We start from the raw sequence: 16,038 nt of genomic DNA, 5'->3' as shown, positions 1-16,038 counted from the left end.
GCTACGCCCCTGGCTGTCAGGTCAGATTTGGAAGTTTAAACTTCACGGCGGACATCCGCGGGGACTTGATCTTCGATGGAGTGGAGCCACAGCCGAGCGTGCCGCACTGTCACGGCGAGCATGATTTAGCTCTGCAGCCGGACAGTACCCTGGAGGCCGCATCCGAACCCGCTCTGATCTTTAATTCGGAGCCGGCTGCGCAGATCGGGGACGAATGGCTAGACACCGCCTCAGGAGCTGCAACCTCTACGGCAGTAGAGCCGAACAGTGACCTTGTCCCTCATGAAGTTTGTGACTCCGAGGTGCCGGACTCCTTGCCGGACTCCGAACCTCCTGCGCCCCCTCCGGTGGAATCCGATTGGGCACCGATCATGGAGTTCACCACAGCGGACATCTTTCAACACTCACCTTTCGGCGACATCTTGAGTTCGCTAAAGTGTCTCTCGTTGTCAGGAGAGCCCTGGCCAGACTACGGCCAGGACGGTTGGGATGCGGATGACGAAGAAATTCAAATCCCACCCACCACCCACTTGGTAGCCACTGTCGACGATCTAACCGACATGCTAGACTACGACTCTGAGGACATCGACGGTATGGACGACGATGCCGGAGACGACCAAGAACCAGCGCCTACTGGGCACTGGAAAGCCACCTCATCATATGACATATACATGGTGGATATCCCAAAGGATGGGAACAGCGAAGAAACAGCGGGGGATGACCCCTCCAAGAAGCAGCCCAAGCGCCGGCGTCAGCGGCGCCGCTCTAAATCCCGCCACAGCAAGAATGAAGACTCCGGCACCGGAGACAATAATACACCGGACAGTGCCGAAGACAACCCGCTCCAGCAAGATCCAGCGCAGGAGGATGGAGACGCCAGCCCTCATGAGAGAGCGGCGGAAGAAGAGGTAGAGGATTATATGCCTCCATCCGGAGACGAGGCAAGCCTCGACGATGATGAATTCGTCGTGCCTGAGGATCCCGTCGAACAAGAGCATTTTAAACGCAGGCTTATGGCTACGGCGAACAGCCTCAAGAAAAAGCAGCAACAGCTTAGAGCTGATCAAGATCTGCTAGCCAACAGATGGACTGAAGTCCTCGCGGCCGAAGAGCATGAGCTCGAACGCCCCTCCAAAAGCTACCCTAAACGCAAGTTGCTCCCCCGATTAGAGGAGGAGGCATATGAACCCGCATCACCAGGAGACAATACGGCTGACCGACCGCCCCGTGGTCGCGACAGAGAGGCCCCTAGGCCCTTCACTAAACCCGTACCCCGGCATCGCTCGAAAAGCACAAGGCCACAGGGGAACGCTCCGGATTTGCGAGATATATTGGAGGATAAGGCAAGACAATCAAGATCGATCTATGGATCGCGTGGGCGCCCCACGGTACGCGACGACAGCTGTCGCGCCGGACACAGTAAGTCCGGCTGGGTCGAACAAAACAGGCAAAGTTCTTCTGAGCTCCGCCGTGATATTGCCCAGTACAGAGGCGCCGCACACCCACTATGCTTCACAGATGAAGTAATGGATCATCAAATCCCCGAAGGGTTTAAACCCGTGAATATCGAATCTTACGATGGCACAATAGACCCCGCGGTTTGGATCGAAGACTATCTTCTTCACATCCACATGGCCTGCGGTGACGATCTTCACGCCATAAAATATCTCCCCCTCAAGCTTAAAGGACAAGCCCGGCATTGGCTTAACAGTTTGCCAGCAGAGTCAATTGGGAGTTGGGAAGACTTGGAAGCCGCATTCCTCGATAACTTCCAAGGCACGTATGTGCGACCACCAGACGCTGACGACCTAAGCCACATAATTCAGCAGCCAGACGAATCGGCCAGAAAATTCTGGACACGGTTCTTAATCAAGAAAAACCAAATCATCGACTGTCCGGATGCGGAGGCTCTCGCGGCCTTCAAGCATAACATCCGCGACGAGTGGCTTGCCCGGCACCTGGGACAGGAAAAGCCGAAATCCATGGCAGCCCTCACATCTCTGATGACCCGCTTTTGCGCGGGTGAGGATAGCTGGCTAGCACGCAGCAACAACCTCAGCAAACATTCTGGCAGTCCGGATTTCAAGGACCGAAATGGCAGGTCGCGTCGTAACAAAAACAAGCGCCGCATCAACGGCGACAATACTGAGGATACGGCAGTCAATGCCGGATTCAGAGGCTCTAAACCCGGTCAGCGGAAAAAGCCATTCAAAAGAACTACTCCGGGTCCGTACAATTTGGACTGAATACTCGACCGCTTGTGCCAGATACACGGCACCCCCGAAAAGCCAGCTAACCACACCAATAGGGACTGTTGGGTATTCAAGCAGGCAGGCAAGTTAATTGCCGAAAACAATGACAAGGGGCTGCATAGCGATGACGAGGAAGAGACCCGACCACCGAACAATAGAGGACAGAAGGGTTTCCCCCCACAGGTGTGGACGGTGAACATGATATACGCAACGCACATACCCAAAAGGGAGCGGAAGCGTGCACTCAGGGACGTATACGCGATGGAGCTAGTCGCCCCGAAGTTCAATCCATGGTCCTCCTGCCCGATCACTTTTGACCGAAGGGACCACCCCACCAGCATCCGCCACGGCGGATTCGCCGCATTGGTTCTAGACCCAATAGTCGATGGATTTCACCTCACCAGAGTCCTGATGGACGGCGGCAGCAGCCTGAACCTGCTTTATCAGGACACAGTGCGCAAAATGGGCATAGACCCCTCAAGGATTAAACCTACCAAGACGACCTTTAAAGGCGTCATACCAGGTGTAGAAGCCAATTGTACAGGCTTAGTTACACTGGAAGTGGTCTTCGGATCCCCGGATAACTTCCGAAGCGAGGAGTTAATCTTCGACATAGTCCCGTTCCGCAGCGGCTATCATGCTTTGCTCGGACGTACCGCGTTTGCAAAGTTCAACGCGGTGCCACACTACGCATACCTCAAGCTCAAGATGACAGGCCCTCGAGGAGTCATCACGGTCAATGGAAACACTGAACGTTCTCTCCGTACGAAGGAACATACAGCGACTCTCGCGGCAGAAGTACAAAGCAGTCTCTTAAGACAATTCTCGAGTCCGGCCGTTAAACGGCCGGACACAGCTAAGCACACTCGGAGTAACCTACAACAAGACCACCTGGCACGTTCCGAGCACGCGTAGCAGTGCAGCCCCATCCCCAGCCCCTGTAAAACGTCAAGACAGGTCCTTCGCGTACACCATTACGCTCTGAAGATACCATGGGCATGGGGAGAGGGGCGCGACCACGATAGGCCCAGACTGCGGTTCAACCACACCAGGGGCTCTTAAGTGTGTTGTTCTTTTTTTTTCTTTTCTTTTCTTTCTTTTTCTCTTTACCCACAGGACTCCGTTCGTCAGAGGCCCTGTCCGGCAGCAGACCTGCCGAACTCACGATGCAACAGCCAGGGAAGGATAAAGGCTACAACGAATATACAGGTGGTCTCTATTACGAGCATTTTTATACACCAATCTGTAGCCTACCCCTGGAGGGGGACATGTTTAATAGTCCCATCCCTTGCTTATCGCACTATTTGTATCGTTCTGCATTCATAGCAGCACTTATTGAACAAAACAATGCAGCACTTTTTTGCTTATAAATGCATTTTCTTTTTATACGTATGTTCATTTATGGCATGTCGCATCCGTACACTTTGGTACGGCTACAATACATCAGGGGCTTATGCTTCCCGCATCATGGTGTGATAAGTCTGAATACTTTCACAAGTGCGGCACCCCGAACTTATAGCACTATATGCATCGGCTCCGAATCATGTCTTGGGTCAATAGTTGGGTCTGCCCGGCCCCCATGTTTTGGTACCTTACGTTCCATTATATCGGCTAAGGTAGCACTAGGAGAACCACTGCGATTGCGCCCCAGTTGAGCTGGGTTAACACCTCAGTGGAGAAAGCTAAAACTGACCATCATGATGAGGCGAGAGCCAGTCGCTGTTCGAGAGGTTTTTGCGAGTCCTTAAAGACTTATGCCGCTTAGAGCGAGGAGCCGGATCTTGTTCGGCCCAGGCGTGGATAGCGCCCCAAATTCGGCCTTCCGAAGACTAGGGGCTTCGCCGAAATTTAAAATTATAGAATTCTATGGCTAAGTGAGAGTGTTCAAGCATTATAAGTCCGGTTGCCTTGTTCGTTGTGTTGAGCGCCTCCCTAGATGGACCCAAATATGGGAACAAGAGCGCTCAAATTTATCCCGAACACCCCAGCACTCGTGGCGTGGGGGCTGAAGCCGACGACTTGCCATCTCTCAGATTTGATAAACAGCCGCACAGAAGGTAATATTTTAAATTAAAAAGCGTTGCTTAGCGCAAATGAACTAAGTTTTCAGCGCACAGGATAACAAAATGCGAGTCTACTCAAATATTACATCTTTGGAGCACTCACCTGCAATAGTGCGGGCGCCCTTCAGCACACTCTTATAATACATCTCGGGCGTGCGATACTCCTTGCCCTCTGGTGGTGGGTCCGTCACAAGCTTCTGGGCATCCATCTTGCCCCAGTGCACCTTTGCGCGGGCAAGGGCCCGACGGGCACCCTCAATACAGGAGGAGTGCTTGATGACCTCAACCCACGGGCACGCATCCACCAGCCGCCGCACCAGGCCGAAGTAGCTCCCAGGCATGGCCTCCCTAGGCCACAGCCGAACTATGAGGCCCTTCATGGCCTATTCGGCCGCCTTGTGGAGCTCGACTAGCTGCTTCAGCTAGTCGCTAAGGGGCACCGGATGTCCGGCCTCAGCATACTGAGACCAGAAGACCTTCTCCGTCGAACTCCCCTCCTCGGCCCGGTAGAATGCGGCAGCATCGGACACGCTGCGAGGAAGATCTGCGAACGCTCCTGGAGAGCTCCAAATTCGGGTAAGCGACAGGTAATTAACACTCACATGCTTACTTTGCATGAAAAATGCCTTAACCGCTGCTATTTTCTTCACCGCCTCAATATCCTGGAGGGCCTTGTAGGCTTCGGCCTTAGCGGCTTTGGCACTCTCAAGAGCCGTTGCAAGCTCGGACTCTCGAGTCTTCGAGTCACGCTCTAGGCTCTCATGTTTTTTCACGAGATCCTGGAGCTCTTGCTGTACCTCCGCCACCCGCGCCTCCTGTTTCTCTCGCTCGGTGCGCTCTGTGGCCGCATTTCGTTCGGCCGCGGCCACCGCCTCTTTCAGGGTCGTCACCTCGTTAGTGGCCCCTGCAATACCCACGTTATCCTTGTCATTATTTTTTTGCAACCAAAATCCTTTTCTGTAAGGTGCAATTTTAATAAGGTGTTACTCACCTTCCTTGTCCTCGAGCTGCTTCTTGGCACGGCTGAGCTCGTTCTCGGACCGCTCGAGGTTTTCCTTCAAATTATTGACCTCCGCAGTCAGTGCGGCAGAGGTCAGCAGCGCAGCCTGCAATCCCATATTGACATATTTTTTATGACTCCTGCGTATATCTTTTTTAAAATCCTCAGTCCGGCTTTTCTTTCCGAACACCGAACCGAGCATCAGGGGCTACTGTCTATGCGGTACCATTTTATACATATTAAAATTCTTACCTCAAAGCCTGTTAGAAGGCTGCTGCAGGCTTCGGTCAGCCTGCTCTTGGCGAGCTGCACCTTCTGAATCACCGCACTCATAACAGTGTGGTGTTCCTCTTCGATGGAGGCGCCGTTGAGCGCCTCCAGCAAGTTATCCGGCACCTCCGGTTGGACGGAGGCAGCCGGCGTCACGGTCTTGCCCTTCGGGGCCGAGTCCGGTGCAAAGTCCGGGAGGTTATCCTGCGACACCTCCGGGGCCCTCTCCTCCTGGTGGGTCCCTTCCTGGGATCCCACCTCGGCATCGTCCGCATCACGGGGGGTGGAGGCAGTCGGAAGAGAATCCATATCCGACGCCCCTAAGGACCCGCTCGACGAAGTGGGGAGATCATCCTTAGGCTGACTATAGGGTTGTATGCAGCATTAGAAAGCCATGATGTGGCGGAAAATAAAAACCTTGAAGTTATTCGGGAGTCCGGATACTTACGATCTCGCCAGGGGCTTGGTCCTTGGAGGCCAGTCCTCGTCGTCGTCACCATCGTTGGTGGAGTAGTCCGGGGAAGAGTTTTTTCCTTCTTGGACCCTTCAGCCTCCCTTGTTGGGGAGGCCTTCCTTTTCTTCCCTCCCCCCGCTGGGGGAGAGGCTTTCTTCTTCTCCTCCTCGCCTTGGTGGGAGGAGTCGGCCTCGGATTCATCATCCGATAGCACCTGAAAACGGGAACTCTTCTGAGTCCCCGTGGCCTTATTCTTGGCCTTCTTCTCCGGCACCACGTGGGGTGCCGGAGCCAGCAGCCCCGTTAGGCGGGCGTCCGCTGGGTCCTCTGGCAATGGAGCCGGACAGATAGTCCGTTCGGCCTTCGCCAGCCATTCCTGTCAAAGGTAAAGGGAGTTTAGATCCTGCATAGAGTCAAACTATGGATAACAAGCGTCCCGTAAAGGACAATATCACTTACCTCGTCAGCTGGACGCTGTGAGCTGAATCCGCGATCTTTGGTAGTGGATGCGGGAGGCTCAGCGCCCTTGAACAGCACCTTCCAGACATCTTCATACATAGTGTCGAAGAGCCCGCTCAGGGTCTGGTGCTGCGCCGGATCAAACTCCCACATATTGAAGCCCCGTCGTTGGCACGGGAGAATCCGACGGATGAGCATGACCTGGACTACATTGACAAGCTTGAGCTTCTTGTCCACTAGCTTCTGGATACAGGCTTGGAGTCCGGTCAGCTCCTCCGAACCCCCCTAGATCCGGCCGCTCTCTTTCCAGGAGGTGAGCCGTGTAGGGATGCCGGATCTGAATTCGGGGGCCGCTGCCCAATCAGGGTCACGCAGCTCGGTGATGTAGAACCACCCCGATTGCGACCCCTTGATGGTTTCCACGAAGGTGCCCTCCATCCACGTAACGTGGGACATCCTGCCCACCATGGCGCCTCCGCACTCCGCTTGGCTGCCCTTCACAACCTTCGGCTTGACACTGAAGGTCTTGAGCCACAAGCCGAAGTGGGGTTGGATGCAGAGGAAGGCCTCGCACACGACGATAAACGCCGAGATGTTGAGGATAAAATTCGGGGCCAGATCATGGAAATCTAGGTCGTAGTAGAACATGAGCCCCCGTACAAAGGGATGAAGTGGGAAGCCCAGTCCGCGGAGGAAATGGGGAAGGAATACTACCCTCTCATGAGGCCTGGGGGTGGGGATGAGCTCTCCCTCGTCGGGGAGCCGATGCGCGATGTCGCTGGACAAGTATCCGGCGCTGTGCAGCTTCTGGATATGCCCCTCCGTGACGGAGGAGGCCATCCACTTGCCTCCCACTCCGGACATATTTGGAGAAGGTTGAGGTGAGATGTGCGGACTTGGGCGCTGGAGCTCGAGTTCACGGAGATGGATAAGCCAAGGAGGAAGAAGGCGCAGGTAAAATGGTTGGATCTTTATCCCCTTATATGGGCGGACGAAAACATGTGTCCCCACCAGCCTGGTAAAACTCGCTTATCTCTCAAGCGTCACAATCAATGGCGCGGTTGGGTTACCCACGTCCGTATTGATGGGAATCCTGGAATAAGGGGAACACGATCTCTGCTTCTACAAGACGTGCCAAGGAAACCGCCTCGCTAAATGCGCAGAGGTGGAACAATAAAAACAATTTGAGTAAGGGCTTGGTAATGGTGTGACATCACACCATCAAATACGTCAGCAGTATTATTCTCTCTACGGTGGTATGTGGAAATTATTTTGCAGAGCCGGACACTATCCTGGTGTTCACAATCTTCTATGAATTATTCGGAGGGAGAACCCGCCTTGCAATGCCGAAGACAACATGCGCGCCAGACTCGTCGTCATTGAAGCCTGGTTCAGGGGCTACTGAGGGAGTTCCGGACTAGGGGGTGTCCGGATAGCCGAACTATCATCATCGGCCGGACTCCAAGACTATGAAGATAGAAGATTGAAGACTTCGTCCCGTGTCCGGATGGGACTTTCCTTGGCGTGGAAGGCAAGCTTGGCGATACGGATATGTAGATTTCCTACCATTGTAACCGACTCTGTGTAACCCTAGCCCTCTCCGGTGTCTATATAAACCGGATGGCTTTAGTCCATAGGACGAACAACAATCATACCATAGGCTAGCTTCTAGGGTTTAGCCTCCTTGATCTCGTGGTAGATCTACTCTTGTAACACACATCATCAATATTAATCAAGCAGGACGTAGGGTTTTACCTCCATCAAGAGGGCCCGAACCTGGGTAAAACATCGTGTCCCTCGTCTCCTGTTACCATCCGCCTAGACGCACAGTTCGGGACCCCCTACCCGAGATCCGCCGGTTTTGACACCGACAGCCACTATGCCCTCATGGGCCAAGAAGCTGAAGGACAAGATGAAGACTCTTTTCTGCATGCAAGCCAAGGGGCAGTACAGGACTCACGTGGCGTCCAAGGAGAGTCGTCGCTGGGACAACAAGATCTTGCAGCTCTATGGTGAGGTAGTGTCTGGCGGGTCTGAGGAGCACATCACTCTAGAGGCCGAGTGGATGGAGAAGCAGGGCTACAGGTGGACTGAGTCTGAGGAGGATGTCAAGGAGACCATCCTTGCTGCTGAGGAGACCGACGGAGAGGCTTGGGACGAGTTCTCTGCTTGAGCCACCTCTTGTGTGTAGGTGTCCTCTCTGCCTTTTTGGCGTCTCGATGCCAAAGGGGGAGAGAGTGTAGGGATTTGCGAGTGTCTCGTGTGTTTGTTGCTTTCTCGTTTGAACTATTTGCTGCTTTCTCGTTTGAACCTCGGTAGCTTTACTTCGTATGGTGTAAGACATATGCACTCTATCTATCCTAGCGAGCTTGTGTTATATTGTGTTATCTTTATGCTATGCTATGCTTATTATCATGCCTTGGTCTCTAAAATATAGGGGGAGTGTTGATCCTAGTCTGTGTGCTATGCAGTCCAAAGCATTCATCTAAAGTGCACACATCTAGGGGGAGCCCGTCTATATTTTAGAGCGGTGGGGTTTGCCCCTGCTCTAAATTATCTTATCTATATGCAAATCCCGTGTTGTCATCAATCCACCAAAAAGGGGGAGATTGTAAGGGCATATTTATCCCTCAGGTGTTTTGGTGATTGATGACAATGCATTTGCGGACTAATCATGTGCCTTGAGTTTCTCAGATACTCCATCTCTAGGCATGAGACGATACGGTGCCCCTCGGAGACTATTGAAGTCGGATTTGTTCTACGTTTCTCTTTGGTGGATTTGAGTCGTAGGAGAGCCGTACTATTAAGAGGGGGTCCGCGTCGGAAAGGTTTGGGTGGAATCAACACGTACACTTGTTCCTCCTTTCCCTGCATTTTGGAGCTTCCCTTTGTTATCTAGGTTGTGCGGAAATCTAACGACTACTGCTGTACTTGCGGTAGTACCACAAGTACACGCGGTAGTACCGCTGTGTGTCACGGTAGTACCGCTCATCTGGAGTGGTAGTACCGCGGCTCCCAGGCCTTGTGCCGCTCTGGTGCGGTAGTAGGGGCGGATGTAATTTTTTACATCCGCGCCCTCCATGGTAGTACCGCTCATCCAGCGCGGTAGTACCGTGGGGGCCCACGGTAGTACCGCTCCCTAGGAGTCGTAATACCGTGGCCCTCCTACCTAGTACCGCAGTGTCGCGGTAGTAGGCGCGGATGTAATTTTTTACATCCGCGCCCGCATGGTAGTACCACGCCTCGCGAGCGGTAGTACCGCGTCGGATTTTTGTACCACCTCAGTTTCAGCGGAAGTAGGCACGGATGTAATTTATTGCATCCGCGCCCTTCCCAGGCTGTGACTTTCCTGCCTAGCGGTAGTACCGCAAGTGGGTGCGGTAGTACCACGCAAGCGGTAGTACTGCCCCCTTGTCAGGCTAGTTCCGGCATGTGCTACTGTCGCGGTAGTACTGTGGTCAGCCACGGTAGTACCGCACAGCCTCGCGGTAGTACCGCGCCCCTGGAGCGGTAGTACCGCGTGTCGCGGGCTGAACATGTGGATAACGGTTGGATTTTTCCCTCGACTATATAAGGGGTGTCTTCTACCTCTAGTTGACTACCTCTTCCACCTCTAAGCTCCATTGTTGCTCCAAGCTCCATTTTCACTCGATCTCTCTCCCTAGCCAATCAAACTTGTTGATTTGCTCGGGATTGGGTGACAAGTGCCCGATCTACACTTCCACCACAGGATATTTGATTCCCCCCACTTATCCCTTGCGGATCTTGTTACTCTTGGGTGTTGAGCACCCTAGACGGTTGAGGTCACCTCGAAGCCATACTCCATTGTGGTGAAGCTTCGCGGGATTATTGGGAGCCTCCAAGTGTTGTGGAGACAGCCCCAATGTTGTTTGTAAAGGTCCGGTTGCCGCCTTCAAGGGCTCCAATAGTGAAATCACGGCATCTCGCATTGTGTGAGGGCGTGAGGAGATTACGGTGGCCCTAGTGGCTTCTTGGGGAGCATTGTGCCTCCACACCGCTCTAACGGAGACGTACTTCCCTTTAAAAGTAAGGAACTTCGGTAACACATCCTCGTCTCCACCGGCTCCACTCTTGGTTATCTTATCCCTTTACTTTTGCAAGCTTACTTGTGCTATATCGATTGCTTGCTTGTGTGCTTATTGTCTTTGCATCATATAGGTTGTCCACGTAGTTGCACATCTAGACAACCTATTTCATTGCAAGGTTTAAATTGTTAAAGAAAAGTCTAAAAATTGTTAGTTGCCTATTCACCGCCCCCCCTCTAGTCAACCATATCGATCCTTTCAATGAGCTTCAGACATCAAACTAGTTTAGAATGAGCGGGGGACACTTTGTTTACCCAGCTTCAGGCCATCAAGCAATGTAAAACACTATGTCCTGCATTGGATGAGGTTCGAGCCATAAGTGGTGTTCTCGGGGAACGGGTACTCTTGGCGGGGAAAGGCTGAGGAGGAAGAAGAGTAGATCCAGATCTGCACCGATCACCTCTCTTCCCCCCCTCTCTCTCTCGCTCTCGCTCTCGCTCTCTCTCTCTCTCTCTCTCTCTCTCTCTCTCTCTCTAGCCTAGCCTTGTTTGGAAAAGAGTATGTCCTCTCTATCATGACCCTGGTCCTTCCTTTATAGGACAGGGGTCACGTGAATCACATGTTCGGGGGCGCAGGATCCCGCCAAAATGCCTTCTCTAGAAGCTTGTTGAAGTTCCAGGAAGAAGGCGTAATCCTGGATTTCCCACCGGAGGGTTGATGGTGGCCAGAAGTGAGCCCACTTTTAGCGGGACGAAGGCTGTAGTGTGCTGGTAGACCTTGCCAGCCTGTCCCCCCGATGATCTGGCCTGCGTAATCGCTGACGTCATGACGATTTTACACTAGTGGAGAGATAACAAGTTGTATGGGTCACGCCCAAGGTGGAGGGGAGGGGTATGCGCCACTTGCAAAGAGACCTATAAGTGACGCTTAAGGCGTACATGGTCCACGTTTGCTCAGTGGCCAAATTTGGGCATTGGAATATCCAGGCATTAGAAGAACCTTTTCTTGATGTGGATAAAGAAGTAATTATGAGTGGTCAGGTCCAAGAGCCAAACTAATTTTTGGGACTGGCATTATAACAAACATGGTATTTTTACTATCCGCTCTGCATATAGGATGCTCCTGGGAATTAAGAGATAAAGAGAAGACTGGTTAGAACGTAGATCAGGTGCATCTAATATAGCTGCACCAAGGAAGCCTTGTGTGAAGTAGTGGCATGTACCAATACCAGACATGGTGTGAGTGTTTGTTTGGAGATTGGAAAAAAATGTCATTACCAACGAAGATAGTTAGAGCTATCAGGAATATGGTGACGACTGACATATGATCCATTTGCAAATCAACTTCGGGTACTTGGCAGCATGCATTGGTAGATTGTCATATTGCACGGTGTGTATGGGCGTTACAGAGGCATATTCAAAGATGGTAGTGGAGGAGTTGTTGTTGCGGTATGTTGCGATAAACATGACAAGTTCTTGGGGGCGTCGGTTGTGGTGATCTGTGGGTTGACTGAGTCGACAAGTTTAGAAGCTATAGTATGCAATGAAGGTCTAATGCTGGAACAAAACTTGCAACTTCAAGCTATAAAAGTGGCGTAGGATTGTATGGAAGTGGTCAACAATATTCGTAAGAAGGTCTCATGTTCTTATTTGATGCTTATGTATGAGACTGAACATCGCTCTAAATCTTATTGGGTAGTTAATGTAATTCATTAAAATAGGGACTCTGATCTAGAGGTTCATAGTTTATGTAAGGCAACTGCTTCCTTAGAAGAAGGCCGCCATGTGTGGTTGGGTGTTTTACCTGACATTTGTGTAAGGGAATCGCTTGTGCGCCGTCTAAAAATTCAGCCGGTCTTGTGCCATGCTGGCGTCGTGCATCCACGAAGCCGCCCTCCGCGTGTATATGGTGGGTCCCGCATGGATCAGCCCTACCCTATCTTATCTTCTCCATCGCTTCATCCGCTACCTCCAGTTTTCTTCTTCAATGATGTGTTTCTCTTCTCCCGCGTGCTACCGCGAACCACCAGTGACTAGTTCACCACAAAGCTCACTCATCGGCGGTGAAGCCCTCGTGTGGGAAGACCTCCCCGCCATGCTGCAATCCACAAGGCGGAGCATGCAGTGTGCTGCAACCATGGTGAAAATTGTTGGATCCGCCCATGGAAAAAGCTGGAACCACGGTTATGAGACGCTGCAGTGGAGCTGCGACAGGGAGGCCACCTCCCAGCCATGGATTTCTTGCTGGAGCTACAGGGCAAGGTTGCTACTACTAGCTGCATGGTATGCAGGAACCGGCAGGGAATTTTGCTGTATCCGGTGTCATTTTTTGCTGGAAACCAACCCCTTCTCTTTTTTTGCTACTACCGGCATTGTGTTTTGCTGGAACCAACACATTTTTTTGCTACCATCGCTTTTTTGATCCACTGACAGTCGTGTTGCGACGGAGCTGCCACCCCGTGCCGGCGGCAACTTTTTTGCTGCAACCGTTCTCAGATTTTACTACTACCGGCAAGTGATTTTGCTACATCCAACGTGGCGGAGCTGTGACCCCCGCGATAGCGGCGACCGTTTTTTGACGCAATCGTTGTTGGATTTGCTACTACGGGCGATGTTTTTTTTGCTACATCCACTAAAAGGCATTTACTGGCGGTCGGCGTGGAGCTGCAACTGAAATAGACTAGCAGGGGAAGGTTCTCCGGCAAGCAGCGGAGGGGCGGCGAGGGGTTGGGGTGCGAGCGCCCGGCGGCCGGTGCCCTCGCGGAGCTGCACATGGAGGCGGAGTCGCGTGGGGTAGCAGTAGGGGATCGGGAGGAAGAGGACGAGCCTGGAGGAAGGAGGAGGACGAGTCAACGAGGAGGGCCAGATCAGGGTAGACATTTTGAATGGCTGTGGTGCGCCAGATCAAACGGCTGCGCAGCGGCCGTCCCAAATTTGGGCCGATGCGCGGGCGCAGATTACTGCCCTTTGTGTATTGCCACAGAACTTTTTGATTGAATAAAAGCCATGTTTCCACTCAAAGAAAAATATGGACCACGTTTGCTTGATCTTTAGGTGGGCCAGGCCCTGCTCTGCCCTCTCTCCACCACTGAGCAAGAGGATCAGACCAAGCGATTCTTAGAACTCCTCCTCAACACAGGCTTAGATAGGGGGTGGACAAGGTGGTTCATGGACCACCTTGGAATTTCCCATAGTTTGTATAGCATAGAAATATAGGTAAATCTATGTGAACATTATCATTGTTGACCACTCTGTTCCATTGGGCTGGCTACACCACTGCCTCAACGGTCCAAGAGCATTAAGCACCATAGCATGGGGACAGACTAAGAGTCGTCTCACTATCCTTCCACTGGTGCAGGCAGGGCAGTTCTTCAAGCTCCCTGAAAGGACAGATCATTCTGTAAAGTCCAAATATTCCAAAATGTTGTAAAGGTGTTTTGTGTAATTGTGTTGTCATCCATCTACTACCTGTTGCGAAGGTATTTCATGTATTCCCTCTGCTCACTATTGTAAATTGTTCTGTCTTTTTTTGAATCAGATGTATATAGACGCGTTTTAGTGTGTTAGGTTCATTCACTTGAATCTCTATATAGTCCACATTGTACTATCCAAAACGTCTTATACTTTCTCCGTTCCGAAATATTTGTCTTTCTAGGTATTTCAACAAGTGACTACATACGGATTAAAATGAGTGAATCTACACTCTAAAATATGTCTATATTCATCCGTATGTGGTAGTTCATTGAAATCTCTAAAAAGACAAATACTCCCTCCGTAAACTAATATAAGAGCGTTTAGAATACTAAAGTAGTGATCTAAACGCTCTTATATTAGTTTACAGAGGGAGTATTTAGGAACGGAGGGAGTATTAGTCAATGGATGGAGTAATTTTTTTACACTACATATGTTGGGTCCCTATTTTCGATGTTGTGAACTTTTCTTCAGTGATTTGTGACAAGATTTATAGTCTACATTTTTTTTCTCATTGCATACATATAACCGATGCCGTTTTCTGTATCACTTTTGTTAGATATATGAGAGAAAAACATTCCAACGATATCGCATGCACCACATTTTTTTTGCATGATGCTGCACGGCCAACTAAAATACGACCGTTTATACGGCTCTCGCTTTCTTCCTTCCGTATTGATTGCAAAATCAGGAGCAGAGAGGCCCGGCGGGTGAGCGTACAGCCGCCGAAGCGCCCGACAGGCAGCCGCGCGGCCAAGCGAAGAGACCCAGAGGACGGCGACGGGTCTTCCCCCGTGCTGCCTATCGGGCCGGCCAGTGCGCCACCTCGGCCGGTGCATGCATCGGCGCCGCGACGTTGGTCAATTGGGTCGTAATCATCTTGGCACATTCCAGCACGCGGTTCTATCGATCAGCGTCACGAGCTTATTGATTGGAGCAGCGCGTCAGGAGCCCACGAGGGCTACGTACGAATCATGCAACGGTGGATATGAATTAGTTCCATGCACAGGGTGAAACAAAGATAATTGCGGGGGATAGCTTCACTTCGAGTTTAGCCCTATATCTAGTTGTATCTCATGTTCTATATATTGATCTAATATAAATTAGATTTGCGTATAAAAAATTCAGATCTGACCCCAACATAACCATTAAACTCATAATATAATTAAAATTGTTGTGTATATTTCTCATGAAGAGGCCGGGGGCTCGACATCCTTTTCGGAAAAAAGAAAAAATGTGTATAGAAGGAGGAAGAAGGAAAGACACAAATGTTAAGGACATGGCCATGCAGATGCTGAACGGACTGCACAAGCTGGCTTTAAGGCTCTCATACAGTAGACGGAATATGATGACCTCTTTGATGCATTGTTATGGGTGCATTTCGATCGACAGTATGCATGTCGCTTGGTCTAGGAGGGATGCATTAGTGGTCACCCAGCTGTCCGGCCACGGATCAGGCCCCAGAGATCTTTTGAAATGTATGTAATGTAGTGGTCCTAGCTGGTGTTGTTGACGACGCGTCTACTATACGAGACTATACGATCGAGGGCGATGCCGTGCATGGAACAAACTAGCGTTCTGTAATTGTACGTACCTCATGGTGCAAGCAATCATCAAATCACGTATGCTTCCCTGCTAAAAAAGATCATGTATGCTTTATACTCTAGTGGCTAAGGTTATTGGTAGCGTTCGCTCCTGCAATTTTACGCCAAGCTATTACACAAATACTCCATGCATCCCTCTCAAAATATAAGACTTTTTTGACACTACGATACATTTTAAGACAGAGGAAGTAGAAGTTAGTACTGGGAAGTGCAATGGTAATCTGTACTCCCTTCGTTTTTAACTATAAGTTTTAAAAAAAATCAATACAAATTACATACGAATATATATAGACATATTTAAAAGTGTAGGTTCTCTTATTTTGCTCCGTATGTAGTTCCTTATTAGAATCTCTAAGAAAAACATATATTTAGAAACGGAGGGAGTAACTAACTACGAGTATGTACACATTGATTTCTTTT

Source organism: Triticum dicoccoides, chromosome 7B, assembly GCF_002162155.2.
Source record: "Triticum dicoccoides isolate Atlit2015 ecotype Zavitan chromosome 7B, WEW_v2.0, whole genome shotgun sequence".
Lineage (NCBI taxonomy): Eukaryota > Viridiplantae > Streptophyta > Magnoliopsida > Poales > Poaceae > Triticum > Triticum dicoccoides.
The sequence above is the reverse complement of the archived record's forward strand: the minus strand, read 5'-3'. Positions refer to the sequence as shown.